The following is a 15,926-nucleotide window of genomic DNA, read 5'->3' as shown; positions in this document are numbered from 1 at the left end:
GAAGAACTAAGGCCTCTTTCACACATCAGTTTTTTGCCATCAGTCACAATCCGTCGAATTTTGAAAAAAACAGATCTGGTGCAGATTGTGAAAAACTGATGTGACGGATCTGGTTTTTTTGCCAGATCCGACTAGCTGATCCGACTAATTGGATCCTAAAAAAATCAGAGCATGCTCAGTTAAAAAAAATGGATTCGCCAGATTCCATTATTTCACGGATCCGGCTCCATAGGTTTCCATTCCAGCAAACAACGGATGGCGACGGATCCGTCGCTGTCCGTTTTTTTTGACGGACACAATAAACGTTACTTTGTTGTCTCCGGCCACCGGACAAACAATTTTCAATGGATCTGGCGAGCGACAGATGAAACGTGAGGCCATCCGTCACTAATACAAATCTATGAGAAAAAAAACGGATCCGGCGGCATCAGTCGCCGGATCCGTTTTTTTCAAAATTCGATGGTTTGTGACTGATGCCAAAAAACTGATGTGCAAAAGGGGCCTATGGCATACATGGTGATATAATTTACAACTCAATTTTTTCATTAATGAAAAAACAACTTTCAAACAAAACTATAAAAAGTAAACATAAGATACTTTATTAATAGTTATTGAAGAAGGAGTCTAAAAACTAGACCCTACATGAAGAAGCGAGTTTGCGTCCTAATTTTCTACATTATTTTAATTATATTAATAAATTAAAAAAACTAACAAAATGTAAAAACTACAATAATTCATTGAAAAGTACACATAAGATATTTTATTAATAGCTATTTATTAAATAATGACATGATTAATTTTTTACTTGTAATTTTTGGGTAAAAATATGTAAGGAACGACAAAGGAATTAAAAAAATAAAAAAACAAGAAAATCTGAGGCGGAAAAATGGAATCAGCTTAGAAAGTTTCCGGTTGTCCTGAGTTGGAACAATCCCGTCTGTATTACAATGATGTTTGTCTACATTGTCGGGCCCGTACTCAATTGAATACTAATTTAACCCCATGAAAAACAGATGTGAACTTGTTTCCTAATGTCTGGCACCCCGAAAATCCTTCCGTCATTCCTATCAGTTTCTACATCGTGGTCATTAGCCATTCATTTGGTCTCGGTAATAAGGGCAGACACCTATTCTTCATCTATTTTTTTTCATTTCGTATTTACAGTTTGACAGAGAAACAGTATCCTTTACAAGTTTCTCTAGAAGCTTTAATCGTCGGGATAATGGGGGCTGTCTAGAGATGAATAGGATCTAGAGGACAGATTGATCTGCAGTCGCAGGCTGGTAGTAATTTATTTATGTCTACCCTTGTCAGGAACAGAATAGAAGGCAGATCAGTATGCAGAGAGGAATCCGGCCCATCTGAAAGCCCCGAGCTGAACAGAGAATTGAGTAAAATACCCCCAGACTTTTATTTTGTCAGGTGCCCGTGAACCAGAGCAAGCTGGGTGAGACGTTCCCAGGCCCTGCTTCCATCACAGAGGCCAAGTTCGGCCTAGTCTTCTGGGACAGGGCCTATGCCTTTGCTCCAGATGGGCCTACTTAGGATTTCCACACCCTCTGCATAGCGACGGCATACTGAGGGCGTCACATAGCAACCTTACAGTAGACAAGCCACAGCGGGGGTCTGGGAAATGAGATCAATGCTGCGAAGAGGTGAGGGGATAAACTGTAAATACAGACATAAACATATAGATGTGTCTGTATACATATATTAATATATAGAGAGAAGAAAAAAGAACAGAGATGGAGGTTAATAATGATAGAGTAAATAATTTACTATTTCATGCATAGATATGCAGTGGTGATGCCCTGATATTAAAAGAGGGTGCAAAATATCAAAATATAGTACACTGAGAAATAGCAAAATCAGTGTATGTCTATAGCATTAGAACATATTGCTGCACAAAAATCACTAAAATATCAAACATAAATCATATTTGTGACATGTAGAGATTACGTCACATGGTATATACTTAATTATGAGATTCCACAATAGTTCTACAGAGTCATGAAGCAAAATAGATATAGCATTGTATACACATAAATCTAAAACACTGTGAGTGAGTAGGAAGGTGTGGGCTATGACAATCCTGGGTACAATCATATTAGTAAAGTGCATATGCAATAAAGTACTTAGAAAATGGATAAAATGTAACTCATAGTAAAGTGCTGGTGCATGAAATCCTTCTATTCACATATGTCACATACAATCATGAATGACATAACTATAGTTGGAATCAAGTAAAAACTGTATTAACTTGGTATGTGAATGCTGCAGTCTGTAGTGACATGTGTCCACCCCTACTTGCTTTTTTGGAGTGCCTTCGTCAGGGTAACACATATAAACATATACAGTGGGGAAAAAAGTATTTAGTCAGTCACCAATTGTGCAAGTTCTCCCATTTAAAAAGATGAGAGAGGCCTGTAATTGACATCATAGGTAGACCACAATTCTGAGAGTCAAAATGAGAAAACATATCCAGAAAATCACCTTGTCTGATTTGGCAAGATTTATTTTGCAATAAATAAATTTTATTGCCTACCTCAAATGCAACTGAGTAGAAACCCTACAATTGGTACAAGAAGCACGGGCGCGAATCCTGAGCGGGCAGTGTAACTGCCTCAAAGATACCGCATTTCCTGGGTAAAAATCACTGCAGGAGCCAAAGACGACAACATGGAGGAGTTCATAAAGCAACTGGTGCAGGCTAATCTCTAGCAGCAACAACTATTGCAGCAGCAACAGCAGCAGCACAGGCAGCAGATGAAACTCCTAGCCGAGGCGGTCTGTGACAGGGCAATAGCCTCACCCCTAAGTCAAAGTGATGACTCACAAGTGAGGAAGACGGAAAGAAGGGAGTTGCAAAAGACGACATCAGGTGATGACGTCAAGACGTTCCTGATGGTTTTTTAAAGGGTGGCGGAATGGGAGAAATTGCTTCCGGAGCATTGAGTGGAGGTTCTGGTGCCATACCTAACATGGTAACTGTAGAAGGCCTCTTATGACCTGGCCTTGCAGGGCGCCAAAGAGTACACCAAGTTGAAGACTGAGATCTTGGCAAGCTTAGGAGTGACTCTGACTGTCAAGGCACAATGGGTGCACCACTGGGCCTAATGCAGTGGCAAACCTCCCTGGTCTCATTGTTCAACTTCCTACAACTGGTTCAAAAGTGGCTGCAACCTGTATCTTCCTCCTCAGCACAGGAGCGGATCCTCCAGAGACTCCACTGTCACCTAAAAATCTTGAACTATTTTAGGTTCTGTCCCACCAGCCAGCTGACCTTCCCAGTGGCAAACTTCCGTAGCCCCTTAGTGCCATTGCCCATCATTGAAGTTCCATTTGATCGCATATTCATGGATGTAGTGTGATCCTGGTCAAGTTCACCAGAGAAAATCAGTATATCCTTGAACTATGAAGCACAGTATCCAAAGATTGTACCACTACGAAACTCATCCGCCAATTGTATAGCCCAGAAGTTGGTTCATATCTTTTCCAAAACAGGGTTGACTAAGGAGATCCCAAAGGACCAAGAGACTCCGTTCATGTCAAAGGTGATGAGAGAGTTGTGCAAAACCCTGAAAATCACACAACTCAGGATCTCAGTCCACCATCCCTAGACAGACGGCTTGGTAGAAAGGTGTAATAAAACCTTAAAGGCTGTGTTAGCGAAGATCATATAGAAGGATGGACGAGACTTGGACTGCCTACTGCCATACCTTTTATTCTCCATCAGTGAAGTCCCACAGGCCTCTACTGGTTTCTCCCATTTTGAACTGTTATATGGCCAACATGCTCCTGGACACCTGGATGTACCGAGGAGAACTGGGAAGCAGAGACTACACCTTACAGGAGTGTAATTGAACATGTGGCCCAGACACAAGAGAGAATTGTCGAGATGATGCCTATTGTGAAAGAACACCTCCTCAAAGCACAAGAGGCACAGTCGAGGGTGTACAATAGATCGGCGAGGGTGAGACCCTTGAATTCTGGGGATCGAGTACTTGTGCTGGTGCCTACTGTGGAGAGCAAGTTTCTGGCCAGGTGGCAGGGCTGCTATGAAGTAGTTGACAAGGTTGGAGAATGGCAGTTTTGCAATGACTATAGGAAGCCAAATGAGGTCTCTAAGTTCGATACATATCCAAAGCCCCGTGTCAATGAACTGATTGAAAGGCTAGGGCAGTCTAGGTACATTGCCACCCTTGACCTCATAAAAGGCTATTGGAAAATTCCCATGTCCCAAGATGCCAAGGAGAACAAGGCCTTATCAAAGCCAGGTTGTTGTTTTCAGTACACAAGGATGCCGTTTGGGTTGCAAGGAGGCACGGCCACCTTCCAGAGAGCCATGGACTGGATCCTAGCTCCCTAGAAATAAGTATGCAGCGGCTTACCTGGTTGACATTGTAATCTTCAGCCAGGATTGGGGAAGTCATCTGAGCAAAGTCCAGGCGATACTTGATGCTCTATGGAAGGCTGGGATTTCCATAAATCCGAAGAATTGCTGCATGGGCATGGAGGAAGCTAAATACTTGGGCTATGTCATAGACAGTGAATAACAAAAGAAAAAAGGAATATAGTCAGCTTACCGGTCTTGGACGAAATCCCCAGACCTGCCAACGCCCAGCACGGTTCAGGGTGAGCGCCCACAGCAAATGAAGACAAAAAGAGAAATGATCATGAGTAAGACTTCATAGTTGAAACGCGTTGATCCTCCTCACTGGTGTGCCAGGTGTTTGCTATGTAAAGATTTTTCATTTTGAAGAACTATTTATCGGTTTAGTTGTCTAATAAAGTTTCACAAAGTTTGAACTGCCTCCACCTCCAGCTGGATCATTTCTCTTTTTGTCTATGTCATAGACAGGGCGTAAATAAAGCGCCAAATAAATAATGTTGATGTGAGCCAGAGTTGGCCACAACCTCTCTCAAAGAAGCAGGTCCTGGGCATTGTGGGCTACTATCGCCGGTTCATCCCTAACTTCGCCATGATAGCCGCCCATTTGACGGACCTCTTTAAAGGGACAAAGTTCGCTATGGCTATGTGGTCTCCAGAAGCTGAGACGTTGTTCCAGGAACTGAAGCTAGCATTGTTTAAACAGCCAGTGTTGGTGGCACCGGATTTCTCTAAGGAGTTTGTGGTCCAAGCGGACACATCAGATGTTGTGCTGGTCATTGTCTTATCACAAGAGGCGAACAAGGAAAACACCCCAAGATGTATCTATGTCAGAAGTTGTCATTCTGCGAAAAGAATTACTCCATGGTTGAGAAGGAATGTTTGCCATCAAGTGGGATTTGGACAATCTAAGGTACTACCTCTTAGGCAGGAAAATTAGGCTAGTGTCAGAACATGCCGTGCTGAGATAGATAAGGTAGAAGAAGACAAACAAAGCCCGGGTGATCAGGTGGTTCCTAGCACTTCAGGATTTTAGCTTCCATATAGATCATATGCCCAGAGAACTGCAGGGCAATGCTGATGAACTGTCGAGGCTCCACTGTTTGATGGAGGAAGATGCCCTGCCCCCCAGCTTTGGGCAGAGGGGGTATGTAAGATGGCCGCCAGACAGGGCCTTAAGGGGAGATATGTATCCCGGAGGTTGGTAGATTCCGTGATGTAAGCACGAGAAAGCAGGCTCTAGCACACATATTGCTGAAAGAGTTAATAGGGCATATCAGGTCCGGGTTTACAAGCAGTCATAGAGATGGGTGGCACTGGCTGCTCACATATCCCCACTCCAGGGGCGTGATGTGGAAAATAAAATGGAGACAAGTTGTCTCATTCAATGTCTGTGACTGGAGGTGCGTAGACCTCCAGTGTGTTGGTCCTTGCTGAGTACTCAAGAACTGGACACTAATCCAAGCGGACGAACTCGCAATACTGTATACTGTATAGTCCTATTTATTTTGTGTTTTGTGCCGGAAAAGGCTGTCTTAATAAACCAAGCTTGACATTTTTACTGAAACTGCTTCCTGTGCCTACCTCAAATGCAACCGAGTGAGTAGAAACCCTGCAATATATATATATTGCACCCTGCAATATATTGCACGTGTGTGTGTGTGTGTGTGTGTGTGTGTGTGTGTGTGTGTGTGTGTGTGTGTGTGTGTGTGTGTGTGTGTGTGTGTGTGTGTGTGTGTGTGTGTGTGTGCATATGTATATGCGGTATATATACAGTATATATACTCATGTTGTATATATCCACAAATATTTAAACACAAACAATATACAGTATATACAGTGGGGGAAAGAAGTATTTGATCCCTTGCTGATTTTGTAAGTTTTCCAACCGACAAGGACATGAACAGTCTATCATTTTATGGGTATGTTAATTTTAAGATTGAGAGATAGAATATCAAAAATAAAATCCAGAAAATCACATTGTATAAATTATATAAATGTATTTTCATTTTGCAGTGAGAAATAGGTGTTTGATCCCCTACCAACCACTAAGAGTTCTGGCTCCTACAGGTCAGTTAGACGCTCCTAATTAACTTGTTACCTGCATTAAAGACAACTGTCTTACATAGTTACCTTTATAAAAGACTCCTGTCCACAGACTCAATTAATCAGTCAGACTCTAACCTCTACAACATGGGCAAGACCAAAGAGCTTTATAAGGATGTCAAGAACAAGATCATAGACCTGCACAAAGCTGGAATGGGCTACAAAACCATAAGTAAGATGCTGGGTGAGAATGAGGCAACTGTTGGTTCAATAGTAAGAAAATGGAAGAAATACAAAATGACTGTCAATTGACATCGATCTGGGGCACCATGCTAAATCTCACCTCATGGGGTATCCTTGATCATGAGGAAGGTGAGAGATCAGCCTTATACTACACGGGGGAACTTGTTAATGATCTCAAGGCAGCTAGACCACAGTCACCAAGAAAACCATTGGTAACACATTACGCCGTAAAGGTTTAAAATCCTGCAGTGCCCGAAAGTTCCCCCTGCTTAAGAAGACACATGGGCAGGCCCGTCTGAAGTTTGCCAATGAACACCTGGATGATTCTTTGAGTGACTGGGAGAAGGTGCTGTGGTCAGATGAGACAAGAATTGAGGTCTTTGGCATTAACTCAACTCGCCGTGTTTAGAGGAAGAGAAATGCTGCCTATGACCCAAAGAACACCTACCCCACTGTCAACCATGGAGGTGGAAACATTATGTTTTGGGGGTGTTTCTCTGCTAAGGGCACAGGAGTACTTCACGACATCAATGGGAGAATGGATGGAGCCATGTACCGTAAAATCCTGAGTGACAATCTTCTTCCCTCCGCCAGGACATTAAAAATGGGTCACGGCTGGGTCTTCCAGCAAGACAGGGACCCAAAACATACAGCCAAGGCAACAAAGGAATGGCTCTAAAAGAAGCACATTAAAGTCATGGAGTGGCCTAGCCAGTCTCCAGACCTTAATCCCATAGAAAACTCATGGAGGGAGTTGAGGCTCCAAGTTGCCAAGCGACAGCCTCAAAATCTTAATAATTTAGATATGATCTGCAAAGAGGAGTGAACCAAAATTCCTCCTGACATGTGCGCAAACCTCATCATCAACTACAAAAAACATCTGACTGCTGTGCTTGCCAACAAGGGTTTTGCCACCAAGTATTAAGTCATGTTTGCCAGAGGGTAAGGCACAAAAGAGAAAAGACTAGACTAATAATGGTATGCACACCCATGAATAGTACAAAAAATAAAAAAACTTTAATTACACCTCAAAAAGACAAACACAGAATAAAACCATTTAAAAAAGGCCTTCGTCACTTCCTCTGATGAAGCTGCAGCCGCAGCGATACGCGTGGGGCTTCTGCCTCACCCCTTATCCTGTCTCTTGTTTCCTCTGGGTACCTTTACCTGCAGTATTTTTCAGCACCGGTGCTGTATCTTTTACTTTTGGCACTTTTGTTCCATCTCGTTCAAACCTGTGAGCTCATTGTCCTCCATTTGCAGCGCACCCTTCTCCTTGTTAGACCAAATTATTGTGGGTGGCTTGCTATATACCTGGTTGGGGTTTAAGCATACAGTCTAAGCATATATTGTGATAGGAATATCGGTGCTATTACTGTTTGGGTATTGAGCATGCCTATATAACACTGCAGACCAACATGCTTAGCATATGGGGTCATTATAATGTGTATATATGGTTACAGTGTATTGTGCGCCATTATTCAGTCTCTCTTTTTTCCATTTGTAACATTCTGTTATTATATCTTTGTGTCATTTGAGATACTAGACCCATGAACAGGAGACATTGTATATTTGTATTCATTTAACCAAGTACATTATTGATATTGATTGGTATTTGTAACTTATACTATGGTTATGTTGTATCATGTATTATATATATAGGGGTGATAGTTATTGGTCCTGTATTCAGGCCTTTTTTAAATGGTTTTATTCTGCTGGATCCGGGCCGGGCCGATGGAGGGTGAGTATATAACTATTTTTTATTTTTTATTTATTTTAATTTTTTAACAGAGATATGGTGCCCACATTGCTATATACTACGTGGGCTGTGTTAGATACTGCGTGGGCTGTGTTATATACTACATATCTGTGCTATATACTACGTGGCTGGGCAATATACTACGTCGCTGGGCAATATACTACGTCGCTGGGCAATATACTACGTCGCTGGGCAATATACTACATCGCTGGGCAATATACCACGTGGCTGGGCAATATACTACGTGTCTGTGCTAATTACTATGTGGCCTGTGCTATGTACTACGTGGGCTGTGCTATATACTACGTGGCTGTGTTATATACTGCGAGGGCTGTGTTATATTCTCTGCTGTATCTTTGCATCATGAATCGTGGTATGTGTTAAAGAAAGGGGCCCACTGAGACTTTTTCGCCCGGGGCCCTCAAAAACCTGGAGCCGGCCCTGGCTTCACTGATTGTTCGCGGCTGGGCATGACCAATCAGCGACAGGCGCAGTCCGCCCGCGAATTGGCGCGGAATTTGAACCACACTTGGCTAATTGGTCGCGGCCGGCCGAATCCTGTGTATAAATTGCATTATTCTGAAAACTTCATAAATAAACTACATACATATTCTAGAATACCCGATATGTTAGAATCGGGCCACCATATAGTGCCTATATATTAGTCTTAAGAATACCCTTTCTCTTTATTCTGACACGTGGGAAAGATGGAAAAGACTTACAAGGCTAGACTATATGACCAATTAGCCATGAAGAATTTCCCCCCAAAAAATGGCTGTTTTTAAATTTTGGCCAGTTCACTTTTTTCTTTGGCTTATTGCTCACTGAAGAATCGGCATTTCTTGGTGGAAAGTCACCTTTTTTTGTAATCTAATAGTCTACTGAAAACTATTTCAATGGCTGCCATTCTGATTTGTTTTTTGGATGCGTTGACCAAATGAATCTCATTGATATGTGAACCAGTGGACTATCGATTAACATCTATGGGCATCTTAAAGGGAAAGTCTGGTAAAAGCAGAGTTGCCCATTGCAGTCCTATAGGCATATTTCACTGATGTATTTCACATGATAAACTCACACAAAGTAGACTTAGGGTACCGTCTCACAGTGGCACTTTTGTCGCTACGACGGTACGATCCGTGACGTTCCAGCGATATCCATACGATATCGCTGTGTCTGACACGCAGCAGCGATCAGGGATCCTGCTGAGAATCGTACATCGTAGCAGATCGTTTGAAACTTTATTTCGTCGCTGTATCTCCCGCTGTCATCGCTGGATCGTTGTGTGTGACAGCGATCCAGCAATGCGTTCGCTTGTAACCAGGGTAAACATCGGGTTACTAAGCGCAGGGCCGCGCTTAGTAACCCGATGTTTACCGTGGTTACCAGCGTAAAAGTAAAAAAAAAAAACAGTACATACTTACATTCCGGTGTCTGTCCCCCGGCGTTCTGCTTCTCTGCACTGTGAGCGCCGGCCAGCCGGAAAGCGAGCACAGCTGTGACGTCACCGCTGTGTTTTCCGGCTGGCGCAGACACAGTGGAGAGAAGCAGAACGCCGGGGGACAGACACCGGAATGTGAGTATGTACTGTTTGTTTTTTTTTACTTTTACGCTGGTAACCACGGTAAACATCGGGTTACTAAGCGCGGCCCTGCACTTAGTAACCCGATGTTTACCCTGGTTACCCGGGGACTTCGGCATCGTTGGTCGCTGGAGAGCTGACTGTGTGACAGCTCCCCAGTGACCACACAACCACTTACCAACGATCACGGCCAGGTCGTATCGCTGGTCGTGATCGTTGGTAAATCGTTATGTGAGACGGTACCCTTAGATACACAAGCTTATAAGACATGATAGGCTTGGATACAGCAGCTCTGCAGTACAGTATCACATAGCTAAGCCTTAAACGTGATAAGCTCAGATACACAGCCTCAACAGCACAATATCACACATAATAGGCTCAGATACACCAGCTCAGAAAACAGTATCACAAGTAATAGGTTTAGATACACCAGTTGAGCCGACATTATCCTCTTTGTAAGGCTTAGATAGAAAGGTTAACACACAATATCACATCTAATAGACTGAGGTACACAAGCTCAACAGACAGTATCGCACATGGTAGGCTTAGATACTCCAGCTCAACAGACAGTATCACACTTGATAGGCTTAGAAACATCAGCTGAACAGACAGTATCACACTTCATAGGCTTAGATACACCAGCTCAACAGACAGTATCGCACATGATATGCTTAGATACACCAGCTCAACAGACAGTATTGCACATGATAGGATTAGATACTCCAGCTCAACAGACAGTATCACACTTTATAGGCTTAGATACACCAACTCAACAGACAGTATCACCCTTGAGAGGCTTAGATGATGCTCCAGCTCAACAGACAGTATCACGCTTGAGAGGCTTAGATGATACTCCAGCTCAACAGACAGTATCACACTTTATAGGATTAGTTACACCAGCTCAACAGGCAGTATCATACTTTATAGGCTTAGATACTCCAGTTTAACAAGCAATATCACACTTAATAGGCTTAGATGCATCAGTTCAGCATCACACATTATAGGTTTAAACACACCAGTTCATCAGACATGATATGGGCTTAGATACACATAGTATCACACTTGGCAGGCTTAGATACACCAGACAATACTTAGATAAGTATCAAACATAAAACTGAACCAAAATAGGAGATAATATGTCAGAGCCGGACGGTATCCTCCAAATTCCCATAGATAGTGTCTGGTCTCGGTCATACCCTCGTGTGCGTCCTGCCGGGGACACCGGTCAGTTGTAAGTTGTCAGAGACGATGGCTGATCCTGAGCAGGAGAGGGATTAGAATTTCACGGACATTCGGAAAGAATAGCCAACAATGGGCAAAGGGCAGAATCTCTTAGACCGTCTTAATGTGAAAAGCCCATAGAGGTTGCTGATATTTACTGATCAGTGGGATTATCCGCTCCTGGTAAATTGGTGTTGAGTTTAATCTGTTTAAAAAAAAAAAAACCCTCTTCACCCTCTTGTTTCCTAGTATTAATATTTCTCTCCACCTCCCTCTGTTCTCTTGGTCAGGTCAGCCGCTGCCAACAAATGTAAGGCACAATGGCGATCTTTGTATATGACAAAGGGCTGAGAGGCGAAGCAGTCAACACCCAACACAATTACTAGTTTGTGAGTGGGCCAGACCGCGGCTAAGGTCTTTCTCAGCTGTGCCTCATTAATAATGGCCCTGTCTATCAGGGGACATAATCATTTCCCTCCCCGTCTTGTTCCCACCGTTGGCACAAATGCATTGCCTACAGATACAGATGATGCACCATAACACAACCCACTATAGTTTTGTAGCAAAAATTAAAAAAAAGTCTATATCCATTTTTGATTTAGAGCTGATTTGAACCAAAAACAAACAGGTTATGGAAGTGGGCACCTACACTAGAGATGAGCCAATCATCCAGAATTCATTTTGGATAGATTCACTTGAACAGGTCAGCAGAAGTGACCAAGTACAAATAAAATTTGGCCCGAATCGAATGTACCCCGATTTCCATGAAATGACATCACAGACAGGATTAGAATGACTGTGAACACCTCTATATATAGTAGATAACATAGGATCCACCATTAACAAAAAATAGGTGATGTCACAGCTCACCTCCTCCTCCTGTACAATGACTGATAACACCTCTATATACAGTAGATGTGACAGAAAAAAGACTGGCACATCCTAACTAGTGTGAATAGGTGCATACCAGGAGCAGCTACCTCCATACATAAATATACAAAAAAGGTTGCACTCTATCGTGCCAAAGCGTGTCTAATATGAAATACATGAAATATGAATAGCAAAATGGCTTTTGAACATTAGGAAAATATTTAAGAGACGCTTTGCACAGAATTTGATATAATCAAATAGTGTGAGCCCATCAACCATCGTCAAGGTGGTCTCATAAAACTGATGGGTCCCTGACCTCCCTGTCCAAATGTGAACACTTACCGAAGGCCAATGTCTGTATGCCTGGGTGAATGTGGACACCTCTGTTCAGCAAAGCCTACATATGGGTTGGCCGAGACCAAGTGTGATGAGATGCAATTAAAAACCAGATGGTGATGGGAGGAGTGCTCAGTCAGTCAGCTAACATAGAAATGACAGAAAATAGACTGGCACATCCTAACTAGTGTGAATAGGTGCATACCAGGAGCAGCTACCTCCTTCGGTAAGTGTTCACATTTGGACAGGGAGGTCAGGGACCCATCAGTTTTATGAGACCACCTTGACGATGGTTGATGGGCTCACACTATTTGATTATATCAAATTCTGTGCAAAGCGTCTCTTAAATATTTTCCTAATGTTCAAAAGCCATTTTGCTATTCATATTTCATGTATTTCATATTAGACATGCTTTGGCACGATAGAGTGCAACCTTTTTTGTATATTTATGTATGGAGGTAGCTGCTCCTGGTATGCACCTATTCACACTGGTTAGGATGTGCCAGTCTTTTTTCTGTCATTTCTATGTTAGCTGACTGACTGAGCACTCCTCCCATCACCATGTGGTTTTTAATTGCATCTCATCACCCTTGGTCTCGGCCAACCCATATGTAGGCTTTGCTGAACAGAGGTGTCCACATTCACCCAGGCATACAGACAAAGGCCTTCGGTAAGGGTACTGTCTCACAGTGGCACTTTTGTCGCTACGACGGTACGATCCGTGACGTTCCAGCGATATCCATACGATATCGCTGTGTCTGACACGCAGCAGCGATCAGGGACCCTGCTGAGAATCATACGTCGTAGCAGATCGTATGGAACTTTCTTTCGTCGCTGGATCTCCCGCTCTCATCGTTGGATCGGTGTGTGTGACACCGATCCAACGATGCGTTCGCTTGTAACCAGGGTAAACATCGGGTTACTAAGCGCAGGGCCGCGCTTAGTAACCCGATGTTTACCCTGGTTACCATCGTAAAAGTAAAAAAAAAAAAACCAGTACATACTCACATTCCGGTGTCCGTCAGGGTCCCTCGCAGTCTGCTTCCCGCTCTGACTGACTGCCGGCCGGAAAGTAAGCAGAGCACAGTGGTGACGTCACCGCTGTGATCTGCTTTCACTTTACGGCGGCACTCAGTCAGTGCGGGAAGCAGACTGCGAGGGACCCTGAAAGACACCGGAATGTGAGTATGTAGTGTTTGGTTTTTTTTACTTTTACGATGGTAACCAGGGTAAACATCGGGTTACTAAGCGCGGCCCTGCGCTTAGTAACCCGATGTTTACCCTGGTTACCCGGGGCCCTCGGCATCGTTGGTCGCTGGAGAGCGGTCTGTGTGACAGCTCCCCAGCGACCACACAACGACTTTCCAACGATCACGGCCAGGTCGTATCGCTGGTCGTGATCGTTGGAAAGCTGCAGAGTGTGACAGTACCCTAAGTGTTCATATTTGGACAGGGAGGTCAGGGACCCATCAGTTTTATGAGACCACCTTGACGATGGTTGATGGGCTCACACTATTTGATTATATCAAATTCTGTGCAAAGCGTCTCTTAAATATTTTCCTAATGTTCAAAAGCCATTTTGCTATTCATATTTCATGTATTTCATATTAGACATGCTTTGGCACGATAGAGTGCAACCTTTTTTGTATATTTATGTATGGAGGTAGCTGCTCCTGGTATGCACCTATTCACACTAGTTAGGATGTGCCAGTCTTTTTTCTGTCATTTCTATGTTAGCTGACTGACTGAGCACTCCTCCCATCACCATGTGGTTTTTAATTGCATCTCATCACACTTGGTCTCGGCCAACCCATATGTAGGTTTTGCTGAGCAGAGGTGTCCACATTCACCCAGGCATACAGACATTGGCCTTCGGTAAGTGTTCACATTTGGACAGGGAGGTCAGGGACCCATCAGTTTTATGAGACCACCTTGACGATGGTTGATGGGCTCACACTATTTGATTAAATCAAATTCTGTGCAAAGCGTCTCTTAAATATTTTCCTAATGTTCAAAAGCCATTTTGCTATTCATATTACATGTATTTCATATTAGACATGCTTTGGCACGATAGAGTGCAACCTTTTTTGTATATACAGTAGATAACACAGGAGCCACCATTTACAATAAATAGGTGATGTCACAGCTCACCTCCTCCCCCTCCTGTACAATGACTGATAACACCGCTATATACAGTAGAAAACACAAGATCCACCATTCACATTAGGTGATGTCACAGCTCCCCTCCTCCTCCTGTACAATGACTGATCACACCTCTATATACAGTAGACAACACAGGGTCCATCATTCACAATATGTGATGTCACAGCTCACCTCCTCCTCCTCCTGTACAATGACTGAAAACACCTCTATATACAGTAGATAACACAGGATTCACCATTCACAATAGGTGATGTCACAGCTCCCCTCCTCCTCCTGTACAATGACTGATAACACCTCTATATACAGTATATATTACAGGATCTACCATTCAGAATAGATGATCTCACAGCTCACCTCCTCCTCCTGTACAATGACTGATAACACATCTATATACAGTAGATAACACAGGATCCACCATTCACATTAAGTGATGTCACAGCTCACCTCCTCCTGTACAATGACTGATAACATCTCTATATACAGTAGATAACAGGATCCACCATTCACAATAGGTGATATCACAGCTCACCTCCTCCCCCTCCTGTACAATGACTGAAAACACCTCTATATACAGTAGATAACACAGGATTCACCATTCACAATAAATAGGTGATGTCATAGCTCACCTCCTTCACTCCTGTACAATAACTGATAACACCTCTATATACAGTAGATAACACAGTATCCAATATTCACTATAGGTGATGTCACAGCTCACCTCCTATACAGTGACTGATTACACCTCTGTATACAGCAGATAACACAGGATCCACTATTCACAATAGTGATATCACAGCTCACCTCTTCCTCCTGTACAATGACTGATAACACCTCTACAGTTATATGAAAAAGTTTGGGCACCCCTATTAATCTTAAGCTTAATGTTTTATAAAAATTGGTTTTTTTTGCAACAGCTGTTTCAGTTTCATATATCTAATAACTGTTGGACACAGTAATGTTTCTGCCTTGAAATGAGGTTTATTGTACTAACAGAAAATGTGCAATCTGCATTCAAACAAAATTTGACAGGTGCATAAGTATGGGCACCTCACCAGAAAAGTGACATTAATATTTAGTAGATCCTCCTTTTGCAAAAATAACAGCCTCTAGTCGCTTCCTGTAGCTTTTAATGAGTTCCTGGATGAAGGTATTTTTGACCATTCCTCTTTACAAAACAATTCCAGTTCAGTTAAGTTTGATGGTCGCCGAGCATGGACAGCCCTCTTCAAATGATCCCACAGATGTTCAATGATATTCAGGTCTGGGGACTGGGATGGCCATTCCAGAACAGTGTAATTGTTCCTCTGCATGAATGT

General features: G+C 42.9%; 1 long non-coding RNA gene across 1 annotated transcript in view; it reads left to right on the top strand.

Annotated features, from left to right (window-relative positions):
* The first annotated feature begins 1,619 nt into the window (after positions 1 to 1,619).
* Positions 1,620 to 15,926, top strand: part of LOC143807373 (uncharacterized) — a 51,490-nt gene continuing 37,183 nt past the window's right edge. The window contains exons 1-2 of the long non-coding RNA XR_013221716.1: positions 1,620 to 1,655; positions 6,407 to 6,460. This is a non-coding gene — a long non-coding RNA (uncharacterized LOC143807373). The remainder of the gene's footprint in view (positions 1,656 to 6,406; positions 6,461 to 15,926) is intronic.

Source organism: Ranitomeya variabilis, chromosome 1 (assembly GCF_051348905.1).
Source record: "Ranitomeya variabilis isolate aRanVar5 chromosome 1, aRanVar5.hap1, whole genome shotgun sequence".
Classification (NCBI taxonomy): Eukaryota; Metazoa; Chordata; class Amphibia; order Anura; family Dendrobatidae; genus Ranitomeya; species Ranitomeya variabilis.
The sequence above is the reverse complement of the archived record's forward strand: the minus strand, read 5'-3'. Positions and strand labels throughout refer to the sequence as shown.